Source organism: Aotus nancymaae, unplaced genomic scaffold, assembly GCF_030222135.1.
Source record: "Aotus nancymaae isolate 86718 unplaced genomic scaffold, 86718_ANA_hifiasm-v0.15.2.pri h1tg000131l, whole genome shotgun sequence".
Taxonomy (NCBI): Eukaryota; Metazoa; Chordata; class Mammalia; order Primates; family Aotidae; genus Aotus; species Aotus nancymaae.
The window spans coordinates 7172427-7191147 of record NW_026988546.1 but is presented as its reverse complement, the minus strand read 5'-3'; the positions used below and the strand labels follow the sequence as shown (position 1 = coordinate 7191147).

Here is an 18721-nt window from a genome sequence, read left to right as displayed (position 1 = left end):
TTGAGTCTCTTTTCAATTCTTTGGGGTTTATAACTAGGAGCAGAATTGCTAGGGCATATGGTAATTCTATGTTTAGCTTTTTAGGAACAACCAAATCGTTTTCCAGAGCTGCTGCCGGGTTTACTTCCCCCTAGCGATGTAGGAGCTTCCAACACAAACAGGCTGAAAGTGAAAGGATGGAAATTTCCAAGTCCATGCAAATAGCAAAAGATAGGGGTGGCTCTACTACTATTAGGAAAATTAACTGGACTTTGGAAAAATCAAAACCCCATAAGGCTGTCAGAAGCACTGCCCAGATGCCTCCGCGGGAACCGGCAGACACTCTCGAGGGAAAAGGACTCCGCGCACGCTCACCTCTCTAGGGGATTCTCTTCCCAAGTCCCTGGGGGATCTCTCATGGCCTTTAGCCGTCATCAGGTAGCTGCTGCTTCTCTTTCGTTTGGCTTTTTGAGTGTGCACATTGGGAGGGATGGTCTAAGTTGTTGGAAAAGGAGGTCTGGTGTTCCCTCCCCCACCTTTCCGTTGCTGCCTCTCGAATTCCACACAGGAGCTGTGGCATCGTTCACTGCGGTGTTCAATCTACCACTCAGTTCTTCAGACTCAACACCTTGCTTAGCTTTCACCCCACTGAGGAAGCCAATCTTCCCCTACAGCCGCCTCTGCCTCAGTATTGTTGCAGGCTCTTGTTTGATTGTTTTTGTATCTCTATATCTATTTGTGTGCTTGCTTTTCTTTCTTTCTTTCTTTTTTTGAGACGGAGTCTCACTGTGTCATCCAGGCTGGAGTACAGTGGTGTGATCTCGGCTCACTGCAGCCTCCGACTCCCGGGTTCAAGCGATTCTCCTGCCTCAGCCTCCTGAGTAGCTGGGATTACAGGAACGTGCGATCATGCCCAGCTAATATTTGTATTTTTAGAAGAGACAATGTTTCACCATGTTGGCCAGGATGGTCTAGATTTCCTGACTTCATGATCTGCCCACCTAAGCCTCCCAAAGTGCTGAGCTTATAGGCGTGAGCCACCGTGCCCAGCCTATTTGTGTACTTCCTTTCTGAAAATGCACTATTTAGGCCAGGGGCGTGGTGGCTCACTCCTGTAATTCCCAGCACTTTGGGAGGCCGACGTGGGCGGATCATCTGAGGTCAGGAGTTCAAGACCAGCCCGGTCAATATAGTGAAACCCCATCTCTAATAAAATTACAAAAAGTAGCTGGGCATGGTGGTGCGCGCCTGAAATCCCAGCTGCTAGGAAGGCTGAGGCAGGAAAGTTACTTGAACCCAGGAGGCGGACGTTGCAGTGAGTTGAGATCATGCCACTGCAGTCCAGCCTGGGCGACAGAGCGAATCTCCATCTCAAAATAAATAAATAATAAAAATGCACTGTTTACAGGGCCTCAACTTTCTATGTCCCACCTCCCCCAGTTCCCATGTCACACTGCTGTTCATCAACTAGAGACAGGCTTCAATCTCTCCTTATCCCCGGATTTTCCATTGTGTTTACAAATATTCCCAGGTATTTCTCACCTCAGGAAACCTTACCCCACATCTCCTGCCATCTTGGTCTGTCATCTCATCTTTTTTTTTTTTCCTCATTGTTATCTTCTCTTGAAAAGGAAACCTGTGGTTTCTGCTCCACTCCCACCCTCATTCTATTGAATTGCCTTTGTAGATGGTCGCCAATAACATCTAGGTTGGAAATTCAATTTTTAGGGGTCACTCTTCTATGTTGATTTTACTGGAGCACATGAAACTGGCCTACTATTCCCTACATCTCTTCTTTCCCTTGGCCTAAATTGTAGTTCTATTTTCCTCAGCCCTCTACCTTTCATCCATATGTCTCTCCCACTTCAGCAGGCTTCTCTTCTCACATTCCTCATCAAACAAGTATAACTGCAGAATTGCTGCAGGGTCTTTGGGCGGATGGATGGTTCCGTTGTTGCAAAGCCAAGCATCCATCTCACAGCTGGGCCCTAGACATGTCCTAGAGCAGGGAATGGGGAAAAAGAGAAACAGATGGTTCTGCCTCAAAGTATAAAAAGCTCTTTCAGTGATAGGCTGGGAAATATTTTGCAGGTTATAGTGCCTTTAGGAAAATGTTTCTCTTCCTTTACTGTGTATTTAGACTACACTGTTTCTGAGAATGACTGTTTGTCCTTGAAAGGGGTGTGTGAGGTTGTATTTTCATGGTATGTAGGACAATTTAGAAGACTACCCTCACCTCCCACCATGGAGACACCTGGGCAGGGATCGAACCTGCATGGGAGAGGCCTCAGCACTCTGCTCCCGAAGCCACCTGCGTTGGGGCTCTGAGGAGATTAACTCACATGCTGGGAAATGTCCTAGTATTTACTGCATTCCCTGGATTGCATGCCTGTGTGGAGTGAGGATGTGGCTCCATGTGAGAGCACCCACTGGGTCCAGAAGAGGGATGTGGAGATTGACACACCAAAAATAAATAAATAATAATCAGAAGGGATTTTCTTAAGGAGGGGAAGAGAAGATTCATGGACCTCAAGTCATGAATGCAAGGCTGGGAAGTTGAGTCTGCCTTGTGAAAGCACTGGCATTTCTCCTCTTCTTCCGGACTCTGGGATAAAATATTCATATTTAGCATATGGACTTCTATTTCTTCTTTCCTACATTATAATTTCTTCCAGGTATCCCCAAAACTTTGATAAAGATGTTGCCATGCTCTAGAGACTTGTGTATGAGTGGTCGTGTGGATAAATCTGGAGCAGCCCAGAGAGAAGACTGGAGCCATCTCTGCATCGTCCCCACCCACCCAGGTGGATCCTGCTGAGGGAAGGGCAGGAGACCCAGAGGTGTGGATGCTGAGAGGGAGGGTGGAACAGGGTGGGCAACCACACTGCACTGCACCCCAAAGACGTTACAGGAAGGTGCCTTACAAGGGAAGACAGACTTCCCAAATTCTGGCTTGAACTCTGTTTTCTGCTCCCCTTTTGCTCCCCTGATGCACCTCTCCTCTCTACGTGTTACATCCTTCTCATGGGCTTATATGTACCCATGGAATCAACCTCTGCCTTTCCCTTATTACTCCCAGATTCCCATACCTTCTGTCCTGAATTCTCACCCCTATTCCTGCCAGGTGACTGTGAGGACGAATTGTTCACACTGCAAACTCTACATGAGTAATTCCATCTACATGGAATCTTTGCTTTCCCTCTACAGCCTTCCGTCCATGCCAGTGTCTCTCTCTTTCCCATTGTTATTTTCAGTGGTTGCACAGCCACTTCCCATCACCCAGGCTTGGAATGGGGTCATCTCTCTTGTCATCCTCATCATTCGAGGGGTCACATCCCGTCCAGTCTTCATTTTTAGTGGCTCTTCCTTTTGCCCCCACGTTTCCATTCCCACTGCCACAATCCTAACCTGGCCATTCACTTTAGGCTCTGATTCTCGTGAGACCCTCCTGGTTTCTGACCTCTTGTTTTGGCCTCTTCCAGGAATCTGCATGTCACCAACCAGGCTCATATCTTCCAAAAATGTGTTCGTTCCTCCTCAGTTGGAAGCTTTAGTGGTTTCTGTTGCCTACCTAATGCAACCAGATGCCCTGCCTGGTACTCGGCCCTCCTTCCTTTTCAGTTTTATATCGCATTGCACCCCTAAATGGGCCTTGTCTTCAACAAAACAGAGCTAGCTTGCTTCTTTCTTTTTTTCTTTCCTTTCCTTCTTTCTTTCTTTTACTTTCCTTTCTTTCTTTCTTTCCTTCTTCCTTTCCTTTCCTTTCTTCCTTCCCTTCCTTCCTTCCCTTCCTTCCTTTTCTCATTCCCTTCCTTTCCTTCCCTTCCCCTCCCTCCCTCTCTCCCTCCCTCCTTCTTTCCTTCCTTCCTTCTTTCCTTCTCTCTCTTTCTTTCTCTCTTTCTCTATTGAGACAGAGTCTCACTCTGTCACCTAGGCTGGAGTGAGTGCAGTGGCATGATCACAGCTCACTGCAGCCTTGACCTCCTGGACTCAGGTGATCCTCCCACCTTAGCCTCCTCAGTAGCTGGGACCACAGGTGCGCACCACCACACCTGCCTAGTATTTGTATTTTTGGTAGAGATAGGGTTTCGCCATTTTGCCCAGTCTGGTCTTGAACTCCTGCCCAAAAGTGATCTGCCCACCTTGGCCTCCCAAAGTGCTGAGATTACAGGCTTGAGACAGGGCGCCCAGTCAAGAGCATGCTTGCTATTTTCCTTCCTCCTTGTCTCTGCTCACAGTTTTCTCATTTTCTGGTATATTCTTTGCTTTTTTTCAGCTGACACATCTTTCACAATCTCTACTTCAAACGCCACCCCACAATCAAGGCCAACATTCCTATCTCACCACCTTAAACTTATCTTTTACTGATTGTGTATGGTTATGTGTTATAGGTATATACGCAGATGTCTTATTTCTCCAACTGAAATAAAAGGCTTGTGAGAATAAAGATACATTTTCTGTTTTGTATATCCTCCACAGACCCTAACAGAATGATAGGCACATATTAGTCAGTGGATGTTAGAAGAACCAGAATAAAGAAAAGTTCAAGAAAAAAGTGCCAATAGGAATCATAGAAATTGGGAAGAGGTTTTCTTTTATCTTTAGGAGGACTTCTGAAGAAAAGAACATTTTAAAAGCCAATCTAAACAACACATCTAAATAATGCTTGGCTTCTTGTGTCCTTTGTGTTTGACCAAATTTGATTAGAACATGCAGATTCAAGGAAATTAGCCAAATGGCTTTTCCCTGAACAAAATCTACTTTTCTTGCGATGGCTGTGTAGGAAGTTCAGGTGTGAACACAGACTGAGTCTAGTTATTTCCAATCAAACATAGGTCGTTCACAGATAATATTGAATTTCTTATTGCTCAAGCCATTTGCAAGTCTGGTTTAATTGTCTACGTACTACTAGAAAACTCTATGTTAATATGATTAGATTTCCTCTTCCAGAATAATGTAAATAAGGTTTCCTAAAAATGAAAGTAGAAGAAAATGACATTATCCAAAGCCAGGGCAAGTTCTTAGCCTTTAATTCTACAGAATTGATGTTACCATTCTGGTCTGCTCAAATATTGCTGCTGTGTATACCCAGAGAGGAGGCATGAAATGGCATGTTTTATCTATTAAAATGATTAATTTTTGTTTGCTTGGGTTGATAGTTTTTTTTTTTCTTTTGAATTTCATAAAGCAGTGGTTTTTACTCAGTCCTAACCTTGAGGATGTTTTGATGTCAGTGAGTGTTTGGCTAGTTGTACTGCAATTTTGCCAAATTGCTTGAAGTCAGGAGAAAAAAATCATAAAACAGATTTTTTTATTGATGACTTGATATTGAGTGGATTTGGCTGCATTATCTCTGCTTTTCCATTTTAATCAAAGGAGGGTAAGTACTGAAATGTTCAGAATCAAAGCTCAGCTGGAGCAAATTCTGAATCAGTCAGATGTCTTTCTTTCTGACACACACACACACACACACACACACACACACACACTCCCCTTCTATTTTATCCCATATTTTTTAGAGAACAAATCTTGGACTATATTTTTTAAATGAGGTGTTTGTCAAGTAATCTGAACTGTCTGAACCTGAAAAAATCGTGGATCCTAGAAACCTCCTAATGGGCTGAAATTATGGAAATTTGCCAGACTATAAAACCGAATGACTGGAGTCACTTAACCTCTTGGGATCTGTAACCTATCTGTCATGGTGAGAATGGATATGGTAAGAAAAGAGGAGGAGTGTGGGTTCTTTCAGGTAGGACTGCCAATTTAATGAAGCAAATATTTGAACATCTGTGGTGGTCATGCCTTGCAGATAACCAGCTACAGGAAGTGTAACCAGTCAAGGACCTCATCTGCTCCACTCTGAAATCCATCATTAGCTTGTACCGAGGCCATGCCTCCCATGGGCTGCTCAGTCAGTGCCTGAGCAAGGCAGGAGCATTAAGGCAGGTCTATTGTTGGAGCCCCAGGACTCCTCAGGCTCTGCTGAACCTTCCTTTTACTGAGTGGCAGCCCAGGAGAATTTCACCCAACCTTCCCTCCCTCTCCTTCACTCAGAGTCAGACTTGTATCATGATCTGATAACTGTCTCAGCCTTTTCCAGCTTCTCTCCTATTTTCTCTCACACAAGCATTTCCCCTAATAAAATGCTTCCACATTTAATCCCATATACTTCTCCAATGACCTGGATTAGCATAGTATCTAGTGTGTGCAAAGTGACATTCAATAAGCAAACCTGGCTGGGCGCGGTGGCTCACGCCTGTAATCTCAGCACTTTGGGAGGCCGAGGTGGGCAGATCACGAGGTCAAGAGATAGAGACCATCCTGGTCAACATGGTGAAACCCCGTCTCTACTAAAAATACAAAAATTAGCTGGGCGTGGTGGCACGCGCCTGTAGTCCCAGCTACTCAGGAGGCTGAGGCAGGAGAATTGCTTGAACCCAGGAGGTGGAGGTTGCAGTGAGCCGAGATCATGCCACTGCACTCCAGCCTGGAGCCTGGCGATGGAGCAAGACTCTATCTTAAAAAAAAAAAAAAAAAAAAGCAAACCTTTGTCAGTAGGAATGGGAGAACAGCTGACCTCTATTTCCTCCTTCCTTGCTTTTGGAGAGCTGAGCTTGTGTGCATGAGAGGGGTGGGTGCACTTTGATGCTTAGCATGAACTCAATGAATATGTTTGGCATCATTCATTTCTTCCATTTAATTAATTATTCAATCAATTGTTCCTCTTTTTTTTTTTGAGACGGAGTCTCACTTTATTGCCCAGGCTGGAGTGCAGCTCACTGCAACCTCTGCCTCCCAGGTTAAAGCAATTTTCTGCCTCAGCCTTCTGATTAGCTGGGATTATAAGCAACTGCCACCATGCCCAGCTAATTTTTTTTCTATTTTTAGTAGAGATGAGGTTTCATCATCTTGTCCAGGCTGGTCTTGAACTCCTGACCTTGTGATCCACCCGCCTTGGCCTTCCAAAGTGCTGGGATTACAGGCATGAGCCACTGGGCTCGGCCTTTTTTTTTTTGAGATGGAGTCTCACTCTTGTTGCACAGGCTGGAGTGCGGTGGTGCGATCTCAGCTCACTGCAACCTCCGTCTCCTGAGTTCAAGTGATTCTCCCACCTCAGCCTCCCAAGTAGCTGAGATTACAGGTGACTGCCACTATACCTGGCTAATTTGTGTATTTTAGTAGAGATGGGGTTTCACCATGTTGGTCAGGCTGGTTTGGAAGTCCTGACCTCAGGTGATCTGCCCGCCTTGGCCTCCCAAGGTGGTGGGATTATAGGTGTAAGCCACTGTGCCCCGAAATTGTTCCTCTTAAGAGTCTTTTTCCTGTTTTTTTTTTTTTTTTTTGCTTGTTTGTTTTTGAGACAGTGTCTGACTGAGTCACCCAGGCTAGAATGCGGTGTCGTGATCATGGCTCACTGCAACCTCTAACTCCTGGGCTCAAGCCACCCTCTCACCTCTCAGCCTCCTAAGTACCTGGGTCTACAGATGTGTGGCACCATGCCCAGCTAATTTTTGATTTTTGTTTTTTTGGTTTTTTTTTTGGTAGAGACGAGGTTTGCCATGTTGCCTAGGCTGGTCTTGAACTCCTGGGCTCAAGTGATCCTCCCTCCTTGGTCTCCCAAACTGCTGGATTCAGTGGTATGAGCCACTGAATCTGTCCCCTCTTAAGAATCTTGACATCAGTAAGAGCATCTTTAAGCAATTATTTATTTAAGTGGTGAATGAAACTTACTTTTCAAAAGCAACTACCAAATACCAAAAATAGGGTTGGATAAGATGGGGATTGCAGAACAGCATGTACATATTTTCACCCTTAATCTTGAAAAACATTTAATCTAAGGCCAGGCCCGGTGGCTCATGCCTGTAATCCCAGCACTTTGGGAGGCCAAGGAGGGTGAATCATGAGGTCAAAAGATCGAGACCACCCTTGCCAACATGGTGAAACCCCATCTCTGCTAAAAATGAAAAAATTAGCTGGGCATGGTGGCATGTGCCTGTAGTCCCAGCTACTCAGGAGGTTGAGGTAGGAAAATCACTTGAACTCAGGAGGCGGAGGCTGCAGTAAGCTGAGATCACACCACTGCACTGCAGCCTGGACAGAGTGAGACTCTCTCTCTCTCTAAATAAACAAATAAATTTTTAAGAAAGAAATACATTTAATCTAGGAAGACAAGATTTATGATCATAAAACCATACTTAATAATATTAAAAAGTCTATAATTCAGTATATAATATATACTTGTACGGGACTGACTGAAAGTATAGAGAGGAGATAGAGACCAGAATGTTTGTATGTTTATAGGGTCATGATCCAAATTCTCATCTAGAAAAATGTTCTATCCAGATTCTGTTTGCAAAGATTCCTCCTGACCAGAGACTTTCATTTCTTTTGGTGAGTGCAGCCCTTATTTGGTGTATCTAAAGATGAGGTCTTTCTAGCCGGCATGCTCTGGAGGAAGTGAGATTCTACCTCAGTGTCAACTCCCAGAGAGCTGACTCACACAGTAAAAGATTCCAGTAGTCTTTCCCGTCTCTCTGCTGCAGGTAAGCAAAACCCTAGCTTCACGTGGGAGGCGGGCTCCAGGAAGGTGCTGTTTAATATAATTTAGAGGTAGGAAGCTATCTGGCCAAAGTTCCTTATTTCAGAGGCGAAGAAATGGAAAGAAAATGAAGGTAAGTGACTTGTCCAAGGTGGCACAGTAAGGAATATTTTGTTAGAAGCAGCAGCCGATCCCACTTATTTCAAGCAAAAATATAGAATTTGTTATAAAGATTCAGAGGTATTCCATGAAGTCCAAAGGGAAAGATAGAGTTGGGCTGGAAATAATGCTATAGAAAGCCATGGAGAATTCAGGGAATTCTCTCTTTACATTTTCACCTGACGTTTCTCGGTGTCTGCTTGGTGTTTTTGGCCCTGGCTCTCTGCTGCTTAGAGAGCACCCAGAGGCACATTCCAATTCCAGTCACACAAAGAAACTGGTTGGGTCTTTTTAGTCCCTAGTCAAAGTTTTGGGAGGAAGGAATCTGATTGATACAGTTTGGGACAACTGTCCAACCCAGTTGAATTAGTCATTGCTGGGGGCAGGGGACTCATATAATATAAACTTGGTGGTATGTGAGGATAGGGGATGAGAATAGTACATAGCAAAGGGCAGAATGGTCGGGAGCTGCGCTGGCACCCCAGAGACATCTGCTGTAACTACCTTACACAGTGACCGTGGCAGAGACAGGACGGGACTGTTTTCTCACTCCCGGTCTTTGATGACTTCACCAGAACCATGGGTCTAGGGCAGTGCAAAATCATGCATACATACATACACTACAAACACATACATGTGCACACATATATACACATATCATGCATACATATACTACCTACATACATACACATGTGCATACATGCATACAAACACACATATATATGAACCCTCATATATAAGGGAACTTCAAAAAGTCTGTAGGAAAATGGAATTACAAGAAAAAGTAAAATTATAAACTTTTTTAAAATTAATTAATTAATTTATTGAGAAAGCATCTCAATATGTTGCCAGGCTTTTCTTGAACTCCTGGGCTCAAGTGATCCTCCTGCGTCAGCCTCCTGAGTAGCTGGGATTATAGGCCCATGCTGGGCTTATTTTACAACGTAGGTTCCATCAAGTCTAAGACACTTTTGTAAGTGATGATACCAGCCATGTAGCCCATCCCTAAAGAACTGAAGATCCTGGGAATCGAAGCATGTCAATGCAATCTTTTTTACATTATTAACTGGAGAAAAATGAGTGCCCCGATAGATTTTTTAAGATTAGGAAATAAATAGAAGTCAGAAGGGTCCAAATTAGAACGACAGTGTGGATGCCTACTGATTTCCCATCAAAACCCTCGAAAGATTATCCCCATTTGATGAGAAGAATGAGGAGCATTGTCAGGATGGAGATGGGCTCTCAAGTGAAGCTTTCTCCAGTGTTTTTCCACCAAGGCTCCAGCTAACTTTCTCAAAGTACTCTTATAATAAGCAGATGTTATTGTCCTTTGGCCTCAAGAAAGCCACAGGCAAAATACCTTGAGCATCCTCCGAACTGTTGCCATGACCTTTGCTCCTGACCGGTCCACTGTTACTTTGGCTGGGCCAGTTCCACCTCTTGGTACCCAGTGCTTTGATTGTACTTTGGCTTCGGGATTGTGCTGGTAAAGCCACGTTCCATCTCCTGTTATAGTTTTTCAAAGAAATGCTTCAGGATCTTGATCCCTTTTGTTTAAAATTTCCACTGAAAGCTCTGCTCTTGTCCGCAGCTGATTTGGGCACAACAGTTTTGGCCCCCATCAAGTGGAAAGTTTGCTCAAGTTTAATTTTCAGTTCGAATTGTGTGAGCTGAACCAATTGAGGTGTTTATGGTGTTGGCTGTTGTTTTCTCACTCTTGCTCTTCAATGATGTTAATCATTGGTCCTCTTCAATTAAGGCACAAACAAGATGAATTTTCCCCTCATAAACTGATGTGGATCATCTGCTGCGGTGGGCTTCATCCTCAATATCATCTTCCTTCTTTAAATCAGTTATTCAGAAATTGCTGATTTCTTCAGGGCATTATCACCGTAAGCTTTTCATAAAGCATTAGTGGTTCTACCATTCTTCCACCCAAGTGTTGCCGTAAATTTGATGTTTGTTCTTGCTTCGATATTGGCAGAAATCATATCGCTCTGATAGGAGATCTTTTCTTTATTATTATTATTATGTTTTATTATACTTTAAATTCTGGGGTACATGTGCAGGTCGTGCAGGATTGTTACATAAGTATACATATGCCACGCATCCATCCCCTGTCACCTATATTAGATATTTCTCCTGTTATTCCTCCCCAATCCCCCCACCCCCTGCTACCCCTCCCCTAGCTCCCCTGACCCTCCAACAGGTCCCTGTGTGATGTTTCCCTCCCTGTGTCCATGTGTTCTCATTGTTCAACACCCACTTATGAATGAGAACATGAGGTGTTTGATTTTCTGTTCTTGTGTCAGTGTGCTGAGAATGATGGTTTCCAGCTTCATCCATGTCCCTGCAAAGGACATGAACTCATCCTTTTTTATGGCTGCATAGTATTCTATGGTGTATGTGTGCCACATTTTCTTTATCCAGTCTATCATTGATGGGCATTTGGGTTGGTTCCAAATTGATGTCTTATCCTTCTTAGGGCCACAAATTAGATCCGGTTCAGACATGTTATTACAAGCTGGTAAATAAGCATGAGCTTATTTTGGTGCAAAAAAATTTTTGAAATTCATGAATAGTTCTTTCATAATATGCATTTTCTATGAAAAAAATTTTTTTTCACACAGTGTTTCACTTTGCCACCAAGGCTAGAGTGTAGTGGTGTGATCTTGGCTCATTACAGCCTCTACCTCATGGGTTTAAGCGATCCTCCTGCCACTACAGGCATGCGCCAATACACCCAGCTAATTTTTTGTACTTTTTTGTAGAGACAGGGTTTCGCCATATTGCCCAGGCTGGTCTGAAACTCCTGAGCTGAAGCAATGCACCCGCCTCAGCCTCCCAAATTGCTGGGATTACAGGCATAAGCCACCATGCCTGGCCTTCTGTGAACTTTTTGAAGACCCTCTTACATACATATATACATGCATAGGGGCTGTTTGACAGGTGCTTGTGAGGGCAGAAGGACAAGGAAACTCCCTGCATGTCATAGTTTGCAGACATTTTTCTTTGATTTTTTTTTATATTGCAAAATAATTTCTAATTCTATCACTTTCAAGAAGAAACTAAAATAATTTATATTGCATGATTAGTTTAGCTGATTATGTGCCATATATTTCTAAAAGTCTCAGGGAAGTTTTCTTTAGGGTATTGGAGCTCTTTGTACCTCCTTAAGTTTCATAGCTTTAGGACTAGTAAATAAGACAAAATGATCTGAAGATTTAACAAACACATCTTCACCTTTTCTATGGCAATTCTTTTATGTGGTAGGTGAGGTAAAGAAGTAGAGAAGCAGCAGCAGAGATTAGAACAGGGATAAATGAAATAGACAGTGGAAAAACAATAGAATCAATGAAACCGAAAGCAGCTTCTTTGAAAAGATCAACACAATTGACAAGCCTATAGCTAGACAAAGAAAAGAAGAGAAGATACAAATAACTAAAATCAGAAATGAAAGCGAGGACGTTACAACTGACCTTATAGAAATCAGAAGAATTAAAAGCAAGTACTATGAACAGTGGTACGACAACAAATTAGATAATCTAGATGGAATGAATGAATAACTGGGAACACACAAATTAGTGAAACTGACTCAAAAAGACATAGAAAAATCAACACACCTGTTACAAGTAGGAAGATTGAATCAGTAATCGGAAACCTCCCAGCAAACAAAAGCCTAGGACCAGATGGCTTCACTGGTAAATTCTACCAAACGTTTAAAAAAGAATTAATGCTAATCCTTCTCAAACTCTTCCAAACAAATAGAAGTGGGAACAGTTTCTAACACATTTTATGTGGTGAAAATTACCCTGATGCCAAAGCCAGACAAAGAAACAGACCAGTATTTCTTATGAATATAGATACAAAAATCCTCAAAAAGAGCTAGAACAGGCAAATCCATAGGGACAGAAAGCAGATTAGAAATTACCAGGCAATTGGGGATAAGGGAAAGAGGAGAATGATTGATTAACGAGTATGGGATGCTTATATGGGGTGATAAAAACATTTTGAAACTAGCTAGAGCTGGCGGTTGTATAACATGGTGAGTATACTAAATACCACTGAATTGTATACTTTAAAACAGTTAATTATATGTTATATGAATTTTGCCTCAATAGTAATAAAAAGAACATGTAGAATAGGAGATAATTGCTGTGGCCACGTATATATGTGGATAATATAGATAATCTGCAATTAGATAAGTAAACTCAGATAATCAAGCATAGACTACTTCGGACTTTGTTATTTAAGGAGCGACATCCTTATTTAGGAAGCTAGTCTGACAATGCATTTTCTTTTCTTTTCTTTTCTTTTTTTTTTTTTTAAGATGGAGTTTCACTCTTGTCCCTCAGGTTGGAGTGCAATGGCATGATCTCAGCTCACTGCAACCTCCACCTCCTGGGTTCAAGTGATTCTCCTGTCTCAGCCTCCTGAGTAGCTAGGATTACAGGCATGCACCACCACACCTGGATAATTTTTCTATTTTTAGTAGAGACGAGTTTTCACCATATTGGCCAGGCTGGTCTTTAACTACTGAACTCAGGTGATCCATCTGCCTCGGCCTCCCAAAGTGCTAGGATTATAGGCGTGAGCCACTGCGCCCGGCCTGACAATGCATTTTCTTAGAGTGAAGGTGATATTCTGAGCCTGTTCTCTTCCTTCCTGTCATGATGTAGTGGCTCACACTTGTAATCTCAACACTTTGGTAGGCTGAGTTGGGCAGATCACTTGAGGCCAGGAGTTTGAGACCAACCTGGAAAAAATGGCAAAACCCTGTTTCTACTAAAAATACAAAAATAAGTTGGCATGATGGCGGGCACCTGTAATCCCAGCCAGTTAGGAGACTGAGGCATGAGAATCTCTTGAACCTGGGAGGTGGAGGTTGCAGTGAGCCAATATCGTGCCCCAGGCACTCCAGCCTGGGTGAGAGTCTCAAAAAGAAAGAGAATTCTTTTTGTGAGACATTTTTAACAGGACAAGCTTTGAAGACTAATAGTTTACAAAGATTATTTTCACATACTTCCTAAAAGGATTTTGAAATTATTCACTTTGTTGCATATTTTAAGTGATATTTATAATTTTTACATAAGTTTAGATAGATGCAAAAAAGCATTAAACATCGTTCTAATTTGATGTTTAATGCTTTTTTGCATCTATCTCTTTAAAAAGTTTCCAATAGAATTTCAAAACTATAATAATTTGAAATTCACCAACATTCATTTAAAGAATGAACTAAGGTAGTTTTTTCCTCTTGAACCAGTATTTCCAACTCACTTTTTCCATAGCCTTTGTCCTCATACTATATTTATGCATAGAAGTGTTTTATTGGTTATCCTACCACATAAAATCAATGCATGGAAACTGGAATTGTACCATTTCAGTACAGGCATCCTCTCTCTCTCTCTCTCTCTCTTCTTTCCTTCCAACTTGCTGTCTTTGTCTTAAACAACTTTTCAAAAGAAAAGAACAGGAAATGCTAGGCTATTTACATTGATCCAGAAATTGTTTAACCAGTAAACAGTTTTGCATAGCTGTAATGTATGTCAATGTTATTTTGTTCGTCTTTTCTCACTTAATATTTCATTCACAATTTTTTGTCTAAGTATTCAGTTTTCTTCCAAATTTTTTTATTATAATTATAATTTTAGAACATGATTGATTACAACAACAGAAATATGTTATCAATATTAATATCTAATGAAACATAAAAGGCAGAATTTGGGAGGAATGAATCTCTAAATCAGAAACAGCATAACCAGTTATTTAATATTCATGTAATGAAAGGTAGATAACGCCAAAAGCTTAATGATTGCTAGTATATTATTTATTTCTTGCTTTTATGAGGTAAAAAAGGTTATCATCTTATAAAATAAAACAAAGTTGAATATCTACCTAGTTAATATCTCATAATACTTGTAAAAATAGTTTTTAACCACTACTTTGAAAAATATACACCAAATCTGAAAAAAGTTATGTAACAATTTTGTCAGTGGGTTTTAGTCAATGAATCACGAAAACTGGCAGAAATCATTATGCTACATTGAAAACAGTGACGTTGACCACTATTTCTTTGGCTATTTGAAGCTATATTTCTTTCCAGATAATGTCACATCCTAGGGATGAGAATCATTCTTTAGCAGTAGTAAGTGGGGTGGACTCTTTTCAATTCAGGACTCAGACACACTTTCCAACTGAGGGAATTAGTAAGGTGAAAACCATTTGCGATCATAGATTTAAAGTCTCCTGAGTGTCCTCATGTATAAAATAATGGTATAGGTCTCCATGCTTTTAGGTTACGGTGTCATAGAGGAGTTGTTACAGTAAATAGCTAGTCAGACATGAGCAGGGCAGGAGAGAGTCTCCCAACCCCCACCAGGAATGTCAGGAGACCATCAGGGGATGGTCAGGCGGTTGTTAACTGTCTCTCTAAAACAATAATTGGTTGCAGCCACCACCAGGGAAAGGCAGTCTCCCAATAAACAGAAACACCTGAAGCTGGTGATCAGCAGCTTCCCAATAAGATCTCAGGAGCTGGGCAAGTGGGCTCAAGCATGTGCATTAAGAGGCAAAATGGCAGAGCTTAACTGGCATATGACCTCCTAGGGACATTCAACTGGGAAGGGAAGAATGCCTCAAGTGAGCATGCATCCAACTCCAGCAAATGCACCGCGCATGCTCCCCTCCCAAGTGCTGCAGGCCACTGGGCAAGCAGACAGCCCACCCCAAGGAAGAATCGGGGAGAAAGGACGCAAGATGATGGAAGCATGCCAAGGTATAAAACCGCAAGTCAAAGATCAAACAGTGTATCTGAATCTCTCAAGTTGCCGGCTTAGCCTTCTTCCAAGTGCAATTTACCTCCTTTCATTCCAGTTCTAAAGCTTTTTAATAAATTATCACTCCTGCTCTAAAACCTGCCTCAGTCTCTAACTCTGCCTTATGCCCCTCAGTTTAATTATTTGTTCTGAGGAGGCAAAAATTGAAGTTGCTGCAGACCCATATGGAATCCTTGCCGGTAACAGTTTACAGGGGGTCTGTATTTATATAACCAATTCCCCATTCTTGAGCGTCTGCAAGAATCCCTATCTTTTACAATTGTAAATAATAAATTTTTTCTGCAGTGTAAACAGGAGAAAATACCTACCCAAAGTAGGGTATTGGGCTAGAGGGCACGAAACACATTGACGGTTCTTTATTATACATATTGCCACACTGTTGTCCTGAATGATCAAACTGACTTAGAATTTGACCAAGCTGGATATTTACATTCTTATTTGCTAGCTTTATAGGTCCTTCAGAGTATCATAAAAATGTATATTTACATTTCTAAAATTGCGGCTATGCATTGATTCATTGTATTTGCTCGTGCATAAACTGTCTGGCTGCTTTGATCCCATATCAGATAGAACCTAGGTATTGATCTTTCATATTTGTCCTCAGTCTCTGTCGTCCGGGAGGCATTTTATCAGCAATGTTTTCCCTTCTCTCTGCACACAGGTTGTTGGCTTGCCCTTGGCGCACTGGGGCGAGAGGTCTGGTTATCAAAGGAGATGCTGCCAGGGCACAGCTGCTCCGTCCTTGAGCCCCTTTGAAGTCTAAACAGGAAGCGTTTCAGCATGAATTAGCACTAGATTAGTGCTTTCAGTGCTATCTCTAAGCAGAGTTAACTTCTGTCCTTTGGGTTTTATCACACCTCCTTCCTGGGACCTACTAATGCAATGTTCCAAGATTGAGAGCTTCCTTTTTAAAAAAAGAAGAGGAGTCATATACATTCTCAATGCCTGTGAATTCTAAACACTACTCATCTCTAAAATATTTTGGTTTTGTGATGTCTTTCTGTTCGTCAAGTGCAGCACTGTTTGCTCACATTCAAAAGTGAGAATATGCACCTTCCATAACTCCTCTAGGCCAGACCCTGCCATCATCCCATCAAGACTGGTACCCAAGCTTTGAGCTCAAACCTGGACCATTCTAACCATTTCCTCTTAAACTTCATCCTGGGTAATAGCAACTGAAAAATTTGGAAAAGGAAGTTGCTTTTCAGTGCTTGGAAGTGGAGTTACCACTTGTTTATGATCAACTGATAAAACTACGCAGAGGCAACCCTCCAGGACAGGGCCTCACCAAAGCGGGGAGTGATGTCAAGAACCATGGCAGGGGCACGTGTAATTCTGGGAGGAGATTGGTAGAGGTCAATCTATTCTGCCTTTTGGGCAGCTGCTGGGATAGCTGGAGGTAGGAGAACTTCTCCTTTATCTCTGCTAATGACTAATCATCTGCTTTCCCCAGGACAAGCTCCCAACTCTAGGTTATTCAGGAGTTGTTCAAAGGGGGAAAAAGTCCATTCCCATGAAGCAGGTGTGTCAGACAGTATTGGCGCTCAGTCTCCCTGCAGAGCATTTCCAAGTTGATCTCAGAATAATGCAGCCCATGAAGAATGCTAAATGCTCGTGATTAGTTAAAACTCGAAGAAATAAAAAGTTGAAGTGGAGACGATATATATCTGTTTCAAAATAGAGGTATTATGGGGCTGGAGGGGAATGAAATTGCTTAAAAGTTTTCTTTTTCTTTTGCGACAGCGTCTCGCTCTGTAGCTGGAGTGCAGTGGCATGGTCTCCGCTCACTGCAGCCTCTGCCTCTGGGCTCAGATGATTCTCCTACCTCAGCTTCCTGAGTAGCTGAGATTACAGGCATATGCCACCACACCCAGCTATTTTTTGTAATTTTAGTAGCGATGGGGTTTCACCATGTTGGCCAGGCTGCTCTTAAACTCCTGACCTCAGGTGATCTGCCCACCCTGGTCCTCCAAAGTGCTGGGATTAAAGGCATGAGCCACTGCACCAAAAGTTTTCTTAATTAGTCAAAATCAAAATGTTATAGATACGTGAGTGTGATTACAGAGATGTTTGATTTTAGCTTGGTCTCTGATAAATATGTTGCTACAATTCTTTGCTTTAGGTTTAGGGGAATTTTTACTTTTCCTTTTTTCTTTACAGATCCTCATTTGAAAATGGAAAAAGAAAAGAAATGGAGGCATTGTGTAATATTTGCCTAAATATCACTGAAGAGATCCATTTATTGTTAGTGCCTAATTAAAAACCCTCAAATGAAAAGAGAAATTTTGGTCTTTAAGAAGAGCTGTTTCCCATAGGGAGAGCTTTCTTTATTCTTCCTTGCCATTTAAGAGTTTAAAAGGTTGAGAAGGAGAGCTCTCCTTTTTCTGTTCCCACTTGCTCGAGTTCTTATGGATTAACTCCTCCTCCTCCTCCTCCAGATGCCACCAGGACCCATCTCCTAGTGATATGGCAACAGGGAGCGTGAAATGATGCCTCCAAGTGTAAGATACAGGTTTCTAGGCAGGAAGCGATGGATGAGGGCTCTCTTATGAGAGAGGGTGCCATGGGGTGAGGGGACATTCATAGCATTGCAAAGAAAGTATCACATGGAGGAATTGTCTCCCCTTCCAAACAGGAAATAACCATCCTTCCCCAGAGGAGTTTCCACACCCTCCTCCCGGAATAGCATTTTGGGTAAGAATGTGGACACTGAATACTCAGTGCCAGAACTCCAGCTACCCATGCTGGAGCCAGGAGCTGACAGAGGTCTTTGGAGGGCAGCAACATTTTATAGAAATAAAGCAATAGGGATTTGCTCCTTGTGGACAGTACTGGTTGTGTGTAAGCCAGAGTCAAGGGTAAGGAAGGCTTGAAGCTAGGAGTGAATAGCCCAGGACCTCCAGACAGCAGGAGACAAGGGTGAGAGACAAGGTCAAGGGCACAGGAGAAGAGGACTGGGGCTGGACCAGAGGTAGCCCAAGGTCACTGGAGGAACTCAAGCATGACAGGCACCTGAGGAGACTGACAGTCTGTTTTAGGAACTTAAGATTTATGTAAAAAAGCAGGTCACCAAGGGAGCAGCGGCTCATGCCTGTAATCCCAGCCCTTTGGGAGGCTGAAGAGGGAGGATCAAAGGATTGCTTGAGGCCAGGTGTTCAAGACCAGCCTGGGGGAACATAGTGAGACCCCCATCTCTACAAAAATA

At 42.5% G+C, this 18721-nt stretch overlaps 1 long non-coding RNA gene across 1 annotated transcript; it reads left to right on the top strand.

The window, feature by feature from the left end:
- The first annotated feature begins 396 nt into the window (after nt 1-396).
- On the top strand, nt 397-17776 carry LOC135272736 (uncharacterized). The gene is made up of 3 exons (XR_010340726.1): nt 397-417; nt 15287-15455; nt 17677-17776. It is a non-coding gene; the product is annotated as an uncharacterized LOC135272736 (long non-coding RNA).
- The last annotated feature ends 945 nt before the right edge of the window (nt 17777-18721 follow it).